The 21,806-nt window shown below is 46.0% G+C and overlaps 1 non-coding gene across 1 annotated transcript; it reads left to right on the forward strand.

Annotated features, from left to right (window-relative positions):
- The first annotated feature begins 21,169 nt into the window (after positions 1 to 21,169).
- LOC112927125 (U5 spliceosomal RNA) lies at positions 21,170 to 21,282 on the forward strand. The gene has a single exon (XR_003236467.1). It is a non-coding gene; the product is annotated as a U5 spliceosomal RNA (small nuclear RNA).
- Positions 21,283 to 21,806: the final 524 nt, after the last annotated feature.

Genomic DNA, 21,806 nt, shown 5'->3' on the forward strand with positions numbered 1-21,806 from the left:
ACCCAGGGTTTGAGTTAAGATTTGGCACTACTTCCAGGTAAGTGAGGAAACTGGGATTCTAACATGTGGTCAGAATTTCTGGGACATTTCTGTGATGTGTGAGATCAAAAGGAGAAAATATCTGAGCTCGGGGCTGTCTTGGAAATCTCAGAGGTATAGTAACTGCGTTGATTTTTAATAACATTTATTAGTTTTTTTTAATACAGAAAAAAAAAAGTAAAAACCAATTGGCCCAAAATCCCACTGATGAGATAACCTCTTCCGCGTTTTTCAAAAATAACACCTCTGCCTTCCATTTATATGGAAAGGTAGAAAATGCAAAAGCAAAATCCTTTTCTTTTGCTCCCCCTTCTCACAGGGACCTACTAATCAGAGTTTCTTATGTGCTTTCCAGAAACTTATTTCTTCAGCAATCAGACCCAGAATAAAGGAGGGTTGGAGAATTGCTCTGTTCCACCTAAATGAGGGGAGACCCAAAGCAATCCAGGCTCCCTCTCTGGCGAGCCCCCCTGCCTTGGCTCTGGGACGGTGCAGAATGGCAGGGCTACACTGACCCTACTCTCCCCACTCCAGCCCTACCCCTACCAGGGCACCCCTCCTGAGGAAGCTCACAGCAGGGGAATATTTACTGAATGAGAACGCCCTGAAGGGAAAGATTTTTCTACTGATTATATGTCTGGCGCCCTAGAACATCTTCTATTTTTTCCATGGTGATTCATTCAGGGATCATGAGAGACAGGCTGCTGGGAAAGATGCCGCTGCCTGCCCAAGCTTTGATCAGGGTTATACAGTCTTGTGCTGATTTACACTTGGGATCCCCCTCACTTCCCCTTGGCCACTTATCCCCACAACCTAGAGAAGAAGATCCTATAGTGCCCGCGGGTTACATGAGCATGAAATCCTTTCTTCTTAAACATTAAGTCATAGGATATGCCTTTGCTTGCATGACACCAGATCTGGAAGAAAGTGGGAGATTCTCAAAAATTCTCATTTATTCATATCACATAATCACTCAGAGTTTGCCGTATATACCTTTAATACCTCTGTATTAGGTTTTTAAAAATAGTCAACTTTTCCTGAGGCTGAAAAAGAGAGAAAGGCAGCTCAGCCGTAAGGACAGCAGGCTCAGAGGTGCAAATGTCTGGGGCTAAATGCCAAGGACTCCTTGAAACTAGATTCTAGAGTAAGTGAAGGCCAACATCAAGGACCAGGTTGGAAAGGTAAATAAATGAGAGCCAAAAAAAAAAAAAAAAAAAGGAAAAATAAAAAATATAAATATAAATATAAATAAATAAATAAATGAATAAATAAATAAATAAATGGGAGCCAGATGCTGAAGGAGCTTGAATCCTAAGATCATCAATTTAGACTTTATTTTAAATGCTGATGGAGGAGCACCTGGGTAGCTCAGTCAGTTAAGCGTCTGCCTTTGGCTCACTCGGGTCATGATTCCCAGGGTCCTGGGATGGAGCCCTGCACCAGGCTCCCTGTTTGGTGGGAAGTCTGCTTCTCCCTCTGCCCCTGCCCGCCTCCCGTTCATGCTCTCATGCTCACTCTCTCAAATAAATACGATCTTTAAAAAAAAAAAAGAAAGAAAAAACCTGATGGAAACCTTTGTGGGTATTGAGTAGGAGAATAGAATCATCCGGGGACCCAGCAGAAAGAAATGGCACACTCAAAGGGGGATAATTTAAAGCGTGTTAAGTGAAGGGGTTATTTACTAAGGTTTGGCGGCACGTAGTAAAACCACAAGGTATGATCCTGTGCCTGCAGCAAAGCAGCATCAGTGCTGTTAGGTAGGAAGGGGCGAGGGGAAGGAGAGAGTCATGCACAAGCCACCTCGAGAGGAGCTCTGGCCTTTGGTTAGGGTGACTTCACAGCGAGGGGGCCAGGGTATAAACCCTCAACCTCACTGTCCTCCCCTTATGACTTCGTGCTGGTACTCCCCATTTGCTAAAACCAACCAGAAGCCAAAAGCCAGAAGCCAAGGAAGGGCATTGTCGTGGTCCCCACAGGTCAGCCACCCAGGGCAAGAGAAGACAGAGCGGATTTGCAGGGGCAGGTGGCAGGCGTCCTGCACAGGAGTGGTGTCATGAAGTGAGCAGTTCAACAAGGCCTATCTTGGGCAGAACGGAGGGCGAATCAGATACAGGGGGACAGGAGGAGAGTGCAAGGGTCTGAACTAACGTGGGTCATGGACATAGGGAGGAAGAGAAACGTTCAAGCAATATTGAGGATGTAGAATGGTCATAACCTGTTGTCGGGAAAAACTAGGACAAGGGAGGCCTCTAGAGTAGCCTGGGTACCTGAGTGCATGGTGACCCCATTACCTAGGAGAGGACAAAAGTCTAAGGGGAGGTGCTGCTGCTGCTGGACAAAAAGAAATCACTCTTTTCTGGCTGTCAAGGGCAACCACGGCCAGGACAGATGGCCTCCTGTGTCCTTGCTCTGGGCAGAAGTACAACGGCTTCTGGCATCCTTCCCCTCCCGTCTCCGGACATTTCTGCTCCCAAACACCAACTTCCACAGGGGTCTGACCTCCTCAAAGAGTCCAGGCTGCAAAGTGATTTCTCTGTTTTCACTGCTGTCCCTTTTCTACTAGTCAAAGAAAATCCAGTCCTCCTTAAAGGGGTGGGGGTGGAGGGAGACCGTGAAAAGTGCCTGATTGCTAGCTCTCTGTGGAGATACATGCACATTTTAAAAAGGATCTACTGAATTGAATTTCTAATTAACAGACTACAAGGGGGAGATTCTTAGTTTTAACTCTGGACCCTCCCAGGGCACCCAGAAGCCCCAACCGAGCACAGTCCCCCATCTCCTCGGAAGAATACAGGTAAGCAACTTAGTGCCTACTCAACCCCTAATCTGCATTACATAATACTCAGGACTTTCAATGGTGTGTGTAGATTTTAAGTTTGGCTCCTAAGAAGTGTGTGATATGTTTAGGTGTAGGGTAGAGCTAAACATACCCTAAAACAACAAGGCCACTTCAGGGAGCTTTGCAAGCAGGGTCTCCAGGAATGCCCTCTCCCTCCCCGCAGTGAAACCCAGTTGTCCTACCCACAGAGAGCTGTCCTCATGGGGAGACAGCTCCCTCGCCACCTCCCCTCCCACGGCCGCACATGGCACAGAGGGGTTGGAAGGTGGGAGTGTGGGAGGCCATGTTGCTAGGCAACTGGCTGCCGTCCTGCAGTTGCCCTGGTGACAACGGTTTGTGTGTACAAGGGGGTGCTCCTGGGTCCTTGCTGAGTGTCTGCATATGCAGGCTGGACTTCTTCACCATGATGCATTCCTGGAAACCATGTCATAATGTGGTTTGTCAAAGTTTCTCAGAGGAACAGCATTTGTTCTCCGTAAGGGGTTGCGTTCCTGACTAAAGACGCAGCCAGAGATAAATCATAACTGTGATCAACAATCTGTCATAAGCAGAAGGCACAAGTGCCCAAATATCCTCAATGAGTTCTAGGGCTAAAATTATGCTCCAAACCTCACCACGAAGCTATCACTTGACTCCACATGAGGCCCTATGTGCCTTGTTCATTCATTCCCTCATTCCTTGACATGAAGGCTGTAGGGGTCATTGTGGTTCGCTCCTAACCTCAAATCTGTTTCAGATGATTAGTCTTCTGAGCCAATGTTATGAGTTGTAAGTCCTTGGAAAAGAGACGTCCTAATCCCTACTACCTCAGAATGTGACCTATTTGGAAGTAGGATCTTTACGGAGATCATCAAGCTGAAATGAGATCATCAAGGTAGATTTTTTTTTTTTTTTTATCAAGGTAGATCTTAATACGGTATGACTGGTGTCTTTATAAAAAGGGGAAATTTGAACAGACATGCGCAGAGGAAAGAGGATGTAAAAAGACACAAGGAGAAGACCACATGAAGACAGAGGATTGGAATGATGAATCCACAGGCCAAGGAATGCCAAGAATATCAGGCAAACCACCAGAGGCTCGGAAGAGGCAAGGAGGATTGCTCTACAGCCTTTGAAGGGAGCAGGGCCCTGCTGACCTTGACTTCAGACTTCTGGCCTACGAGACAATACATCTCTGTTGCTCTAAGAGGCCCAGCATGAGCACTTTCTTTCAGCAGCCCTGAGGAACTAATATGGCCAACCATGGTGATCCTACCCTCTTATCCCAAGGAACAGTAAGAGGAAGACTGCTGGGCTGTTTCTGAGAAGGTTCCACTTTTCCCTCTGCATGTGCCTCTAAGGAACTGCTGTAGCCACCATACCTTGAGCCTGAAGGACAAAGCCCCTATGGAGGAAGGCAGAGAGTACATGCCAATGGCTGGGGACAGATGACCTACTGAGCTGCCATTTCAGCCAAGCCACAGTGTGCCTGCTCTCTGCACATTTTGTTATGTGAGATGGTGCAGTTCCCTGAGGTTTAAGGCAGAAGGTAAAGCCGAGGAGCGCCTGGGTGGCTCAGTCGGTAGAGCATCTGACTTTGAACTCAGGTCATAATCTCAGGTCATAGGATCATTGGGCTCTGTGCCCAGTGCAGAGTCGGCTTGGGGTTCTCCTCCCTTCTCCCTCTGACCCTCCAACTTGTGCTCCCTAAAATAAATGGATAAATCCTTAAAAAAAAAAAAAAAAAGGTGAAGCAGAGTCTCCTGACACATGTCCTCCATGTGGGGATCGACTGCCAGCCCAGCACTTCTCCCTGCCACCTCCTCATACTGATTGAGGCTCCAGCTCCTTCCATCTGCTAATCTGCATCTTTGTACTGACTGTGGTAGATCATTTGCAAGGATGGCTGTGGTAGTTCCTCCTCGCCACCTTGCACTTCCCAATCTGACTTTGCTGCCCCAACAGCATGAGGTGGTGTTGATCTCTCCAGCCCTTAAATCCAGGCTTGGCCATGTGACCTCACCTGCCCTGCCCAGTGAGATACAAGTGGAGGCTTCAGACACACTTGTGAAGTCAGGCCTGCTCCTGGGGCCGCAGCTGGAAACCTGAGGTCATGACGCCAGTGGACCTTTCCTTCTGGAAAGGCCATGTGGAGAGGAACTGACGCTCTCCAGCCGATAGTCAGAATGAATTGCCAGCTCTGTGAGTAAAGCTTTCTCAGATCATCCAGCCTTAGTCAACTGCCCATAACTGCAGCCACATGAATGATCCCAGGTGAGACCAGCAGAAGCTCCACTGAGCTGAGCCCAGCCTGAATGGCTGATCCATAGAACCACAAGCAAATAAAATGGCTATTGTTTCAAGCCACCGTGTTTTGAGCTGATTTGTTACATAGCAATAGCTGACTAATGCACTGGCAGACGATTCCCCACACTGGCCCCACCCTCTCAGGCTCATTCAGAGGCCAGGCACAGCGTTGAGGCACTATGGATACAATCAAGAGAAAGAACAGACCTGGCCTCTCCTCTTTTATGATATTAGCATGTGACAGGCGCTGTGCCAAGGGCCTTAGAGGTGTCAAGCCAGATGAGAGTGTTAGTTATTACTATTCCCTTCCTGCTGAGGAAACCAAATATCAGGGAAAGTAAAGAAATTTCCAACTGCAGCAGATTGTATTTTCCAGAACTGGCTGCAACAGTATCTACCCTCTGATACGCTCTGCTAGGACCCTGCCACCCTCCCACCAAGAGGCAGAACCTAATTCCCCTCCTGAACCCAGGGAGGCCTATGATTTGATTATGACCCAATAGCATGCAGCAGGAGTGATGCTGCGTGACTTCTAAGGCAAGATCATAAAAGAAGCTGCAGGTTCCACTTTATGAGCTGGGGCACTTGCCTTTGAAGCCCTGAGCTTCTGTGCAAGGCTGCCGTGCTCTGAGGAATCCCAGGCCCCATGGCCAGGCCCCATGTGGTGTTCCAGCTGACAAGTCCCACTAGGATCCAGCTGACAGCGACCCCTATCAGACTCCAGATGATTCTAGCCCCCAAATGTTGAAGCATCCCAGCCTTTGAATCTTCTCCCTTGAGGCCCAGAAATGATAAATCAGAGACAACCTGTCCTCACTGTGCCCTGTCCACTGCATGGAATACATGAGCATGATACAATGACAGGCTCATACCACGGAGTTTTGGTGTAGTTTGCCTCCCAGCAATAGTGAGGCACCCAAGGTCACACAGCTAGAGAGCAGGAAGGGAAATGAGGTTGGACTTTGAAACCTGGCAGTCTGACTCCAGAGCCTGAGCTCTTCACCACCACCCCTTCCACCTCCGTGAGCCTTTCACGCCCATGCTCCTCAGCTTCCTCCCCGAAATGGAAGCGTGGCTCCCCTGACACTACCCCGCTCCCCACTCAAAGAGCAACGAGGAAAGGAACAGGCTTGCTTCTCACTCTGCTGCTTCCAGGCCACCACTGCCCACTTGGAAGTCCAGGCCCTCTCTTACCTTGGCTAAATGACAACACCCTCTCAACCTTGAGGACACAACCTGCTTTCTTTGATGACTTCAGTTCCTGCTTCAGAGGTTTGCTTTGCTCCGCATCGAACGCCACGTGAAAATGCACTTATGTGAACCTACTATGTATGGGTCAGGCATGTGGTAGGGAGACAAAGTGGAAGGAGCTCTGTATTCATTTCCTATTGCTCTTAAACAAATTGCTACAAACTTAGTGGTTTAAAACAATACAAATTTATTATGTAATAATCTTGGAGATCTGAAGCTGACAATAGATTTCACTGGGCTACAATCAAGGTGCCTGCAGGGCTGCCTTCCTTCTGGAGGGCTTAGGAGAGAGTCTCTTCCCTTCCTCTTCCAGCTTCTAGAACCTGCCTGTATTTCAGGCCTTGTAGTTCCTTTTCCATCTTCAAAGCCAGCAGTGCAGCCTCTCCAGATCTCTCTCTCTGACCGCTCTGACTCTCCCTTCCCTTTATAAGGATCCTTGTGATTATACTGGGCCCCCCAGATTGTCCAGGAAGATCTCCCTATCTCAAGATTCTTACATCTGCAAAGTCTCTTTTGCATGTAAGGTAACATATGCCCAGGGCCTGAGGATTAGGACACAGACACCTTTGGGAGGCCATCATCCCGCTCACCAAGAGCTCTTTGATGGAGCTCATGCTTGAGTGAGGTTATATATTTATAGCAGAAACTGCCTCTCCTCACCAATTATTCATCTTTTCTTCTTACTAGACACACATATCCTTTCCTTGTATTCAGGTGTGATGACCATGCAGTTGAGTTATGGCCAGTGGGGTGTAAACAGAAGTGATAAAGTGATGGGCACAACTGCAGGCCTACCATGTATGAACCCTCTTACAGGCTTGGACACAGAACCCCCAACAGGCTCCTACTTTTCTCATCCATGAGCTAAAGTGAAGAGGAATCCAAAGACCCAGAGGAAGATGGAGCCACATGGGGGAAGAAGTCAGGGTCCCCGAGTGACAGTGGCACAGTATCCTGGCTGACCCACAATGTATTCTCACATAAATTAAGACATTGACGTTGAAGTCTGTTTGTTTGTTTTGTTTTGTTTTGTTTTTGTTTTTGTTTTTGTTTTTTTGGTTTTTTGTTTTTGTTTTTGTTTTTGTTTTAAAGTTTGTTTGTAACAGCATTTGCCTACGCTGGCAATATACAAGCACAGAAATGTACTTTAAACGAATCTGTATAAATGTATTTCATAAATTTTTTAAGTAAATATATAACATTTACTTCTTAAAATAAATTGATCTATGACATAGACTTTATATGAACAAGAAGGTTACTTAATAAACAACAATAACAACAAAACAAAATCAGAGATTATGCCTCTCAGCTACAGAAAGAAATTGGACGTATTTCTGTTTTGTATGGACTGCACAACATTGAGGAATCCTGATTAAAACCCATGACTGCAAATGGTAACGAGTATATTTTAACCTAGTGTAATCTGCACAAACTCTTCAATAAATGGAGATCACCAGAAAATCTTGGTTCTGAGACTAGCACAGAAGCTAGTTAACTTGGAAACAGGAGTTAATGTTTTGGGTAACTTCTACATTGACTCATTTATGTGTTGTTTACTTTCAAAAGGAGAAAAGACAATTTACCCAAAACCCTGCAGAACCAATAAAACCAAAACCGGGCAAACATGAACAGGAACCCAGTGATCAAACAACTGGAGCTAGGAATTTCATGGGCTGAGAAGCAAGGGAATGTGTGTTTGTTGGGGGGGGGGGGGCAGTGCATGCACACACATGATAGGGAGCCAGGGAAAGGGGTGGTCAATAAGAGCCTGCTATCTTGGAAACATGTGACCAAATTTCCAAAATGGTCCATCTGGGCATATGTCCAAAGAGACCCACATCTAGATGACCATGTGGCTGGCCAGAATGAAAGCTGAGGGTTCCTGCAATTGCTTATCAGTGAACAGGCCCTGGGCCCCTAGCCCTGGTGTACACAAACATTGCAGGGGGAGAACCTGCAACCTCAGAGCCGTTACTTCTATAGTCAGTATCTTACCTGAGAAACACTATAGGAAATTGGTTCTGTGGCCTCATCAGGACTGGGGGAAAGGTGAGTTCCGAGGACCCCCTGTTTCCTCTGGCACAAAAAGACATGGAAGGTTCTGGAAGCCCAGCCAACATGTGGCCCCACTGTGGCACCCAGGATTGCAGGAGAAGGCAACTGTCGCAGATTGGCCTGGGCTGCCCACACCGGGAAGGACCTGCTGGGGGTGGGGAAGGACACTCACTGCCCAAGCACAAATTCTGTGCCCTGCCCTTTACATACAGTTCAGGTGAACAACAACCCTGTGTGGTGGGTCCTTTTAATCCCCAATTTAGAGGTGGGGGGATAGTGTCTTAGCAAGATTAGAAAATCAGCCCCAGGAGCGCACAGCCATTCACGGCAGATGGCATCCAAGGGGAGCTGGGTCCGTGTGCTCAGACACCTGCCGGAGGGCTCCAGCTGCACACCACAACTGTCGAATCCCTTTTTTCTTGTTTCAAAGTCTCTGACTAAAATAGACCAGAAGAGGGAGGCATTATGGCCCTCGGTGCCACAATTAAAGCTATAAATGTAACCAGGGGCAAAAAACGCTGACCTCGGCTGGCAGTGAGCGAAACAGGGAGCTGCAAAGCCAGGGTACACGGTGTGCACAGGTGGTACTCGCCCCTGGCCCCAGGGCAGCGGGCACAATGTGCTCCCATCTTCCTTACCTCTTGGGCCTCGGATTTCACGGGCTCAGTGGCACAGACCTGCTGGAACAGCGAAAGGGCCCTCAGAACATTCTGAACCGCTCATTGTGTACACAACACCGGCTGCTATGAGCGTCCCCCGGTTCATTACCCTGTACCGGCCCTCATCAGAAGTGGGGAGACTGAGGCACCAACAGGTTTGCTCCTAAATCCGAATTCAGAAACTAGTAAGAGCAGGTAAACTGGTGGACTATGATCCCCCAGCGTATTCATCAGATCTCTGATGCACTGATTATGGGCACCACTTAACAGCAGCAGTAGCCGCCAGCAGCTCCCAGATGACACCTGTGTTCACCTTACCTGTGGGCCAGGTGAGCAGTGGGAGCTCCGGATGTCGGGGAGTGGACTGGTGGTAGAAAGGGCTCACATCTAGTGGCTCACCTGCCAGAACAGACACCCCACTTACCCAGAAGGGGGCTTCTCTCTTCCTTGGGACAGCAGACATGGTTCAAAAGCCCCAAACAACCACCCACTAAGTTTCTGTTTGTTGTGTGTTTGTTTTGAAGCGTGAGATCATTAGTCACCTTCTCTTTCTAAGTGATGTTGACAGTTACCTGAGTCCCCAGCAGCCCAACCAGGGTTCCGGGGATGTTGAACCCCTTGAGTTCTTTTCTTTAATGAAGTTGTTGCCCAAACCCCTCTCCTCCCTATGAAATATGTCAAACCATGATGACTTTCAGAGTGACACTGAAGTGCATACATACACTTGCAATGAGAAATGCCTTGGGGACACTTCATTAGACTGGAGATGGAGAAGAATGTGGAATTGTCTACAAAACTCTAACTCTGGTACTTTATCACTTAAAAAATTTAAAACTAAGTAGCACAGTTGGCTTTTTCTAAGCCCTTTGTTTTTATTGCTGAATGTTTTATTTAGAAATATCCTCAAATCCCTTAGAGAAGGAAATGGGGCTGCTGGAAGGGGAAGGGTGAGAGAGGCAGCCAGCACCGGCCCTGGCTGCGGTGGACCTGAACACATGGGAACTGCATGGCTGAGGGGAGACATGTGGATGAATGAAATGATCAAGTGGTAGATCCAAGTGATCTGTGCTTCCCTCCACTCCTCATCACCCAGAAGTTTTGTATACTTCACCCAAATGCCCCTCTGCTCAGGCCTCAGACCTGTCTGGAGGAATCAGGGACAAGGTGAGGCCCAGGCCAGAGCAGGGGCCGATGGGGGCCCGATGCCTCAAGGCAGCCCCCAGCCCTTCTGCTCCCAGGGCACCTGCTGGTTTCTCAAGCCTCTCCAGGTGGTTTCCTGCCGGGCTCCTCGGAGCACCCCACCAAGGGTCAGAGGGGCGAACATTCTGTTGTACACATGTGAGGACCTGAACCTGGGACAGGAAGGGCCACGGCCACCAGTGGGAGGACGGCGGTCAGGGTGGGCCTATCACACTGGACATGGATGTGGTGAGTCGGCCCCAAGCTGGCAGACAACTAAACAAGTCGGGGCAGAGTCCCAGCCAGCTTCCTGATGACACCTGCGCACCTCGCTTTGTCTGCCCACCAGGTAAGAAGCCTGTGTTGAACTTTGACTTGTCAATTAAATTATGAGAATAGTAAGAAAATTGTATGTCCATTTTCAAAGGCTATAGCCATCCACCTGAGACTGTGGCAGCATTCCCTCAGGGCTTGAGCCCCTCACTTCCCCATCCCTCCCCCCGATGAGCACTGCCCTTGAAGGACCAAGGGCTGGTCCCCTTCTCCTCTGGTGGGTGGGACCACCCAGTCTACACTGCCTTCAGTGCCCTACCCTTCACCCTGGTCCTAGGGGTTATGGGGTGACAAACTCAGTAGAGCCATTTGCCACCCCCAAATCCAAGGGCCCCTACTTTTGGCTGCTGTTCGCTGACAAATTTGGGCAAAGAAGCAGAATGAGGACTGGTTAAAAGCATGAAGCCTCAGTTAAACCCACTCCCTGTTTTCCTACCTAAAAACTTGGAGCATTAAGACGTGATCTAAATGTTTGTTGAGGGAGGAAAGCCTCAAAATCTGCAAACTGCCAAGTTAACCTAACTTACTGAGGGATAGTAGACTGCTAGAGCCTATCAGAGGAGGCTGACATGTGAGGGACAGCCAAAAGAAATGGTAACATTCACCTCAGAAAGCAGGTGGGTGGCCACTATTTTCAAACCTCTAGATAGCTCCAACGGGGGAGAGGAGTGGGCTCATCTAGAGGAGCCCTACAAGTGAGGACAGTGAGGGAAGGCCACATGGAGGTGGACGGCAGCAAGCTGAGAAAGAGCCAACAGTAAAGTAAGGTAGTGAGTTCCCCATCCTTAGAAGTATCCAAGTATCCATTCGCTCATTTACTCCGTCAACACATAGGTATTAAAGCCCAGCAATAATTGGGCTGTCAGACAGACAAGGTTCCTGCTGTCAGGGAGCTTATGTTTTAGTGGGGAAGACAAATCATAAAAAAAAACTAAAAAAGTAAAAAGCCTAAAATATATATTCAGTAGAGATAGGGTTATGCAAAAAAAAAAAAAAAAAAGGTTATGGAAGAGTGTGTGCCAGGTATCTCCTTTGGACTGGGTGGTGGGGGTGAGTATTAAACCAAAGCAGAATGGCCTCTTGGCAGGGAAAGGGTTAAAGGAGCACCAGGGAGGGGGGCGCCACTCTCAGCCCCTGACCTCACACAATACTACATGCCTGTTTGGTCCCTAATAAGTATGTGTGACTCCTCCCCAGAAGGCAGATCTGCCTGAAGGAATCCTGAACCAAGCCCCCCTCCATGGACCCGGGTGCATGGCTGGAGCCAGGGGTCCCAGGCACAGTGGGGTGACAGCTTCCCCTCCCCCTACCTGCCACCTCCTCACATTCTGCAGGCTTGATTGCATAATTGCGGGCAGGATTTAGAGCCAGCACAGCATGGAGCTTGTAAATCTTCTCTCACATCATGAAATGCCAGCAATTTCACAGCCAGGGAGTCCTGTTCTCATCATGTCCCCACACCAGCAGACTCGCATCTAGAAGCGTCCTCTGGGCTGACGGATTGATGCTGGAGCTGCCCCAGAGCCAAAGGCGGGGGCCGGCAGCCTCTGCCACCTGCTTGGCTCCTCCGAAGCCCCCAGGAGTGAAGGTCATGACTACCAGGCCAGGTTGCTGGGGCCCTGCCTGCATAGTGACCCTCAACCCCCGCTCCCTGGGGAGGAGAGGAACGGAGGCGGTGGGCCCACACTGGGAACTGAGGCCACATTTGTATTCCAGACCCTTCGAGGAGAAAAGCGTAGCTCTAAGCAACATGCACAGTTGCAATCCATATGGGGACACATCCACTTACGTTTAAATTTGTCAGTGATCTTCCAACCTGGCTCCCATTTGGATGACCTATGGAGTTTTTAAAAGCTAGCCTTACGGAGAAAGAGAGCGGCATTCCCACCCACGGAGGTTCCAACCCAAGAGAGTCTAGAATCTAGAAAGGAGCTCCTCCGTCCGCATGTTCCACAGGTAAAGATTCACTACCTACTTGGTTAGGAAAACAAAACGAGGGACACCTGGGTGGCTCAGCGGCTTGGCGCCTGCCTTTGGCCCAGGGCCTGATCCCGGAGTCCCAGGAGAGTCCCACATCGGGCTCCCTGCATGGAGCCTGCTTCTCCCTCTGCCTGTGTCTCTGTGTGTCTCTCACGAATAAATAAAATGAAAGACAAATTAATTAATTAATTAATAGAAAATGAAAGAAAAGACAGATAAAATGAACAAGGGCATGTGGCAACCTTCCAAGACATCCTCACCTCCTGATACTTAGGCTTTTGTGCAATCCCCTCTCTTCTAAAGGGAGCTGGACCTAGTGATTCGTCTCTATGAAAAGAACATGGTGCAAAATAATGGAATGTCACTTCTGGGTTACATAAAGACCGTGACTTCCATTTGAGCACCTGCTGTCTTTCTCTTGCCCTCTAGGGAGCCGGCTGCCATGTTGCCAGTCACCCTAAGGAGAGAACCAGAGGGTAAGGAATTGATGTCCTCAGCCAGGAGCCAGTGAGGACTTGAGGCCTGACAACAGTCACATGGGTGAGCTTGAAAATGCATTCTCTCCCCGCTGGGCCTCGACACGACTACTGCCCACTGACACCTTGACCACAGTCTCGTCAGTGATTTTTTTTTTTTAAGATTTTATTTATTTATTCATGAGAGACAGAGAGAGAGAGGCAGAGACACAGGCAGAGGGAGAAGCAGGCTCCACGCAGGGAGCCTGACGTGGGACTTGATCCACATCTCCAGGATCAGGCCCTGGGCTGAAGATTGTGCTAAACTGCTGAGCCACCTTGGGCTGCCCAGTCTCATCAGTAATCCTGAGACAAAGGCACCCAGAAAAATACTCCCAGATTCCTGATCCACAGAAACTTCGAGATAATAAATGTGGGCTAGTTTTAAGCTATTATGTTTTGGGGATAACTTGTTATGCAGCAATAGATAACCAATACACAGTTATGTAACAAAACATTAATAGTGCTTTATCTCTGAGCAGTGGAATTATGGGTGATATTTTTTTCCATTTGCTTATCTATATTTTCTGATTTTTTATATTACCACAGGCTATATTCAAAATGAAAAAGCATGAATGGATAAAGAAGATGTGGTCTATGTAAACAATGGAATATTACTCAGCCATTAGAAACAACAAATACCCACTATTTGCTTCGAAATGGAGGGACCTGGAGGGTATTATGCTGAATGAAGTAAGTCAATCGGAGAAGGACAAACATTATATGGTCTCATTCATTTGGGGAATATAAAAATTAGTGAAAGGGAATAAAGGAAAAGGAGAGAAAATGAGTGAAAATATCAGTGAAGGTGACAAAATGTGAGAGACACCTAACTCTGGAAAATGACCTAGGGGTAGTGGAAGGTGGGAAGGGAGGTGGGCAGGGGGTTGGGGTGACTGGGTGATGGGCAATGAGGGGGGTACTTGGCGGGATGAGCACTGGGTGTTATGCTATATGTTGGCAAATTGAACTCCAACAAAAAAAAAATTTTTTTAATTAAAAAACAAAACTAACTTTCCAATTATATTCAAAAAAACTTCTAGAGGAAAACATAGGAGAAAATCTTTGTGACCTTATGTTAGGCAAAGCTTTCTGAGTTACCAAAATGGATAACCACCATCACCACCCCAAAATAAATTGGACTTTATCAGAATTAAAAACTCCTGTTCTTCAACAAGCATCATAAAAGAAACGGGAAAGACAAGTCCCAGACCAGGAGAAAAGATCTGCAAATCATGTATTAGATAAAAGACACGTTACTAGAATATATAAAGAATAAGAGGACACATAACCCAATTTAGAAACGAGCAGCAGATTTGACTAGACATTTCTCCAAAGAAGAGACACACAAATGGCTGATAGGCACCTGAAAAGATGCCCAACATCATTAGTCATTAGGAAAATGTGAATTCAAACCACAGAGAGATACCAATACACACCTATTAGAAGGGCTATATAACTGGAATGTCAAGTGTTGACAAGGATGTGAGAAAAGTGTAACCTTCAAACATTGCCGATGGGAATGTAACATGTGGCAGCTGCTTTAGAAACAGTATGGAAGCTTTCTTTTTTTTTTTTTTAAGATTTTATTTATTTATTCATGAGAGACACAGAAAGAGGCAGAGGGACAAGCAGGCTCCATGCAGGGAGCCCGATATGGGACTCGATCCCCAGATCTGGGATCCCGCCATGAGCCAGAGACAGGTGCTCAACTGCTGATCCATCCAGGCATCCCAGTATGGCAGTTTCTTAAAAAATTAAATATAAACTTGCCATATGACCCAGTTCTAGGTATCTACCCAAAAGAAATGAAAACATGTCCATACAGAGACTTGTAGGCAAATATTCATAGCAAGAACTGCAAACAGTCCGAATTTCCATCAATAGGTGAATGGGTAAACAACATGGTACATCCATACCTGACTCATCAGCAACAAAAAAGAACTAAGTCCCGATTCATGCTACATCCATGAACTACAAAAACAGCATGCTAAGTGAAAGAAACCACACAAAACAGACTGTATATTGTGTGATTCTGTTTATATGAAATGTCAGGAAAAGGCAAATTTATAGAGATAAATCAGTCTTATCTGGGGCTGGAATGGGAGTTTGACAGCAAAGAAATGGGAGGAAATGTCCTGGGGTGATAAATATGTTCTAAAACTGAACCATAGGAATGGTTGCATGATCATATACATTTGCTAAAAATTACTGAATTATACACTTGCAGTGGGTGGGTTTCATGTGGTGTAAATCATAGCTCAAGAAAGCTATACAATAGTCATGTCCATAACCTTGGGCCCAGTAAGTTCATGTCAAGGGAATAACCAGAAAGGTACACAAAGACATATCAAGTATGCTCATAACTGTTTTTTCTTAAGTTAATGAAAAACTAGAAGCAACCTGAATGCTTAGTAACAGATAAATAAATGATTAATAAGGGTGATCCACCTGACTAGCCTGCAGCCATTGAGAATGGTATTGACAAAGAATTTTTGACAACCTGTGGAGATGCTTAGGATCAAGTACAAAAGTTGTCCTGTACTCGATGGAAATCCATGGCTCGATTTCTCCATGAGCAAAGAGTCTGTGTATGTTATTTTTTTTTTTAAGATTTCATTTATTTGAGAGAGAGATAGAGAGAGCAAGACAGAGAGAGAGCGCATGCGTGAGCAGGGGAGGAGAAGAGGGAGAAGCAGAGTCACACTGAGCAAGGAGCCAGGTACCAGACTCCATCAGAGGGCTCCAGGATCATGAGCTGAGCTGACGGCAGATGTTTGACGGGGTAAGCCACCCAGGTGCCCCCATATATGTTATTTTTAAAACACAGTTGAATTTGTTCTGTGAATGTATCTATACCTGCAACATAACCAGATGTATATAGTTTTTTTTCCCTTTTGCACATTTACAAAGAGTAAACAGTTGGTGACTATATAAGTAAATTTTGTTTTCTTTGTCCTTTATCTTCCCTGACTTTTTTTTTTTTTTTTCAAAAAGAGTGTATCCATCTTAAAATCAGGGGAAAAAATCATTTAAAGAAAGGAAAGAAAGCAATGGCAGGCCTCTCTCCTTATCAGAGGAGAGGCTGTGGTTTCTTGAGTGAGGGGTACACCCTGACTTCGGTACAATGATGCAGAGGGCCTATCAGCTGCTGCAGACAGAAGTGGCAGTGAGCACACCTGGAAACAGCTGCCCAAGTCCATTCAGCTAGATGGGACTCATTGGTCTTACAACAGGGCCAGGCCTAATGCAAGGACACTTTTCTCCTTGTTAGCCATGGAAAGGGGCTCCTGCCAAGGAGACAGCCCCTGGGGTGGCTTTGTCACTGCAGGGTGGCAGGCAGGGAAGGTAGCAATGACCTTAGAAACAGATGCATGAGATTTAATAGAAACTTCTGGACAGGGCAGCCCCGGGTGGTTCGGCAGTTTGGCGCCGCCTTCAGCCCAGGGCCTGATCCTGGAGACCCAGGATCGAGTCCCACATTGGGCTCCAAGCATGGAGCCTGCTTCTCCCTCTGCCTGTGTCTCTCTCTGTGTGTCTCTCATGAATAAATAAATAAAATCTTAAAAAAAAAAAAAAAGAAAAAAGTTCTTAAAAAAGAAAAAAGAAAAAGAAAGAAACTTCTAGACAAATACTGTATGATTTTACTCATATGTAGAATTTAAGAAACAAAACAAACATAAGGGAGAAAATAAGAGAGGAAAACCAAGTAACAGACTCTTGACTACAGAGAACAAACTGATAGTTATTAGTGGGGAGGTGAAATGTTACTAGTGGGGAGATTGGGGGGGGCAGAGATGGATTACATAGGTGATGGGGATTGAGGAGGTCACTTCTGGTGACAAGCACTAGGTGTATGAATCACTATATTGTACACCTGAAACTACACTGTGTGTTAACTGGAATTTAAATAAAAACTTTTTTAAAAAAGAAGCTGATAGAAACCCAGGTTTCTAAACTGGTTACAATGGGGAGAGCCTAAATATGGGGGGAGAGAGACCAGGGTTTGAGTCCTGGCTCTGCTACAGAAGCCATGTTCTGTGGAGTCTGGGATAAGCTCCAGATCTTCACAGAATCTGCTTCCCCACCTGCAAACTGGGAGACCATTAGCCTGCCTATTTCTAAAATGGAAATCGACATCATTGGTTAATAAGATTCCAAGAATAAAGGGGTTATATTCGTGCCCCAGAATTATTATAACAAATTATCACAATCTGGGTGACTTAAAACGACAGAAATTTATTCTCTGAAAGTTCTGGAGGCTAGAAGTCCAAAATCAAGATGTTGGCAGGACCATACCCTCTCCAAAGGCTCCAGGGAAGACCTCGTCGGGCTTGTTCATGGCAGTCCCCAAAGACTAGAACAGTAACAGGTACAAGCTCAACAATATTTACACAAATAACAAACAGGTTAATAATTCAGAGGACAGCAGATTATGTTCTAGGATAGCCTTTTTATTCCTAAAATAAAAGTGACATATATTCATTTTATAAAATACCAAAACCGCAGATAAACAGAAAGCTTAAACTGTGCCAGAATCACACACCTTTTACAGATATACCACTGACTGCTAATATCATCGCATATAGCTATCCAATATTTATATAGTAACTTTAAAAAAAAAAAACAACATCATACTGTAGGGGCACCTGGGTGGCTCAGTCAGTAAAGCATCCACCTTCGGCTCAGGTCATGGTCCCAGAGTCCTGGGATTAAGCCCTGCATTGGGCTCCCTGCTCTGTGGGGAGCCTGCTTTTCCCTCTCCCTCTGCCTGCTGCTCCCCCTGCTTGTGCTTGCTCTCGCTCTGTCAAATGAATAAATAAAATCTTTTTTAAAAAGATCATACTGTAAACATAGTGTCGTAACTTGATTTTTACACTTAACATTTTCTGAATCATTACAGATATTCCTTGGCCCGCCGTGGGTCATATCCCAATACACCCATCCAGAGTTGAAATATTGTAAGTCAAAAGGCAAGCATACATCAGAGATATTGCAGGTTCGGTTCCAGACCGTCACAATAAAGCAAATATTGCAATAAAGTGAGTTGAATCAATGTTTTGGTTGCCCTGTGTATACAAAGGTTATGTTTCCACTATACTGTAGTTTATTAAGTATACAATAGCACTATGTTTAAAAAAAAAAAAAAGCTCTGCAGATATCTTAATTTAAAAATACTTTCTTGCTAAAAAAAAAAAAAAAAAATGCTGACCTTTTGAGCTTCCTGTAAGTCATAATCTTTTTGCTGGTGGGGGGTCGTGTCTCAGTGTTGATGGCTGCTGACTGACCAGATGGTGGCTGCTGAAGGCTGGGGTGGCACAACAATGACATTTGCTGCATCCATCGACTTCTTTCCACAAACGATTTCGGAGTAGCATGCGATGCTGTGTGATAGCATTTGCCTCACGGTGAACTTTTCAAAATTGGAGTCAATCCTCTCAAACTCTGCTTCTGCTTTATCTCCTAGTTTTATGTGATATTCTAAATCTTCTTTTGTCACTTCAACCATCTTCACAGCCTCTGTACCAGCAGCAGATTCCATCTCAAGAAAACCTTTTTCTTTTCTTCTCAGGAAGCAACTCGTCAACAGTTAGTGGGTTTTTTTTTTTTTAAGATTTTATTTATTTATTCATGAGAGACACATAGAGAGAGAGAGAGAAGCAGGCTCCATGCAAGGAGCCCGATGCAGGACTGGATCCCGGGTCTCCAGGATCACGCCCTGGGCCAAAGGCAAGCACTAAACCTCTGGGCCACCCAGGGATCCCCCCAACAGTTACAGTTTTATCATGAGATTGTAGCAAGTCAGTCCCATCTTCAGGCCCCACTTCTAATTCTTGTTCTCTTGCTTTCCTACCAATCTGCAGTTATCTCCTCCACTGAAGTCTCTCCCCAAAAATCAACCATAAGGGTCAAAATCAGATTCTTCCAAACTCTTATTAATGTGGATATTTGATTTCTTTTCATGAATCACAAATATTACTAATGGCATCTAGAGTGGTGAACCCTGTCTAGAGGTTTTCCGTTGACTTTGCCCAGATCCATCAGCGGAATCACTATCTATGGCAGCTGCAGCCTAACAAAATGCGTTTCTTTTTCTTTTTTTTTTTTTTTAAGATTTTATTTATTTATTCATGAGAATACACAGAGAGGAGAGAGAGAGGTAGAGACACAGGCAGAGGGAGAAGCAGGCTCCATACAGGGAGCCCGATATGGGACTCGATCCCCGGTCCCCAGGACCACGTCCCCGGCCGTAGGCAGCGCTAACCACTGAGCCACTGGGGCTGCCCTCAGAATGCTTTTCTTAAATGAGCTTGAAAGTCAACATTACTTCTTGATCCACCGGCTGCAGAATGGCCGTCATGTCAGCATTCTGATTGAAGCAACATTCATCTTGTTGTACATCCCATCAGAGCTCCTGGGTGACCAGGTGCATTGTCAAGAGCAGTAATATTTTGAAAGGAATATTTTTTCTGAACAGTAGGTCTCAAATATCAAATATTCAGTGAGCTTAGAATATTCATAAATCATGTTGTAAATGGATATGCTCTGTTGTTCATGGTTTGACCACAGAGTAGGCTGGGCATAATTCCTAAGGGCCCCAGGATTTTCAGAATGTTCCATGAGCAATGGCTGTAACTCAAAGTCACCAGCTGCATTTGACACTAACAAGACAATCTGTCCTTTGAAGCTTTGACTCCGGCATTGACTTCTCCTCTCTAGCTATGTTGCCCAGACGGCAACAGCTTCCAATAGAAGATGGTTATGTCTTCATTGAAAAACTATTGTTTGGGGGGATCCCTGGGTGGCGCAGCGGTTTGGCGCCTGCCTTTGGCCCAGGGCGCAATCCTGGAGACCCGGGATCGAATCCCACGTCAGGCTCCCGGTGCATGGAGCCTGCCTCTCCCTCTGCCTGTGTCTCTGCCTCTCTCTCTCTCTGTGTGTGACTATCATAAATAAATAAAAATTAAAAAAAAAAAAGAAAAACTATTGTTTGGTTTAATGGTTTATCTGAGCTAGATCTGGATAAGTTGCTGCAGCTTCTACATCAGCACTTGCTGCTTCACCTTGCACTTTAATGTTACAGAGAGGACTCCTGTCCTTAAACCTCATGCACCAACCTCTGCTAGCTTCCAACTTTCCTTCTGCAGCTTCCTCACCACACTCAGCCCTTGTAGAATCGAAGGGGATTAGGACCATGCTCTGGATTAGGCTTTGGCTTAAGGGAATGGCATCATTCCTAGTTCGATCCTCCATCCGGACCATATCTGGATGGTCTTTCTCCATATCAGCAATGAGGCTGTTTCATTTTCTTATCATTTGTACGTTCACTGGAGTGGCACTTTGAATTTCCTTCAAAAACTTTTCTTTTGCAGTCACGATTTAGCTGTTTGGTGCGAGAAGCCTAGCTTTTGGACTATCTCAACTTCTGACATCCTTTCCTCACTAAGTTTAATCATTTCTAGCTTCAGATTTAAAGTGAGAGAGGTGCTACTCTTCCTTTTACTTGAACCCTTATAGGCCACTGTAGGGTTGTTAACTGGCCTAGTTTCAATATTGTTGCATCTCAGGGAATAGGGAATCCCAGGGAGAGGGAAAGAGATGGGGAGACGGCCAGCCAGTCGAGCACTTAGAACATATACAACATTTAAGTTCACCTTATAGGAACGTAGTTCACAGCACCCCCAAAACAATTGCAATAGTAACATCAAAGATCACTGATCACAGATCACCACGATAAATAATGAAAAAGTGGGGTATCTGGGTGGCTCAGTTGGTTAAGCACCTGCTATCAGCTCAAGTCATGATCTCAGGGTCCTGGGACAGAGCCCTTCATTGGGTTCCCTGTTGGGCAGGGTGTCTGCTTCTCTCTCTCCCTTGCTCCGCTCCTTCCCCGCTTGTGCTCTTCTCTCTCTCAAATAAATAAAATCTTTTTTAAAGAATTAAATAACGAAAAAGTTTGAAATATTATGAGAATTACTAAAATGTGACGCACAGACAAGAAGTAAGCAAATGCTGTTCGAAAAATTGTGTCGATACTCGTTTCTCTTCAGATCGCATAAATCTTTCGCCTTTTACTAAAGATTTCCGTGGAGAGGAACAGTTATGAGTTTTTATCCAATTTTTTGAGGCCTCAGCTAACGAGTCTCACCTTTGTCGGTTCGAAAAACAGAACTGGGGCAGCCCGGGTGGCTCAGGGGTTTAGCACCGCCTTCAGTCCAGGGCGTGATCCTGGGGACCCGGGATCGAGTCCCACGTCGGGCTCCCTGCATGGAGCCTGCTTCTCCCTCTGCCTGTGTCGCTGCCTCTCTCTCTCTCTCTCTCTCTCCAATAAATAAATTAAAAAAAAATAAAAATTGTGTTGATAGACTTGCTCCATGCACAGTTGCCACAAACCTTCAATTTGTAAAAAACATGGTAGCTGCAAAGTGTAATAAAGGAAAGCACAATAAAAAGAGATACGCCTGTACACCTACCTAGCATAGCTTAGCCTCGCTTACCTTAAATGTGCTCCGAACATTAGCCTACAGTTGGGCAAAACCATGTAACACAAAGCCCATTTTATAATGAATACTTGGTGCAATGTATTGAACACTGTACCCAAAGTGAAAAACAGAACGGTTCTAGGACTATGGTTGCCAGGGTGTCAGTCATTTACCCTCTTGATGGCTT

The sequence above is a fragment of the Vulpes vulpes genome, chromosome 11, assembly GCF_048418805.1.
Source record: "Vulpes vulpes isolate BD-2025 chromosome 11, VulVul3, whole genome shotgun sequence".
In the NCBI taxonomy this organism is placed as follows: Eukaryota; Metazoa; Chordata; class Mammalia; order Carnivora; family Canidae; genus Vulpes; species Vulpes vulpes.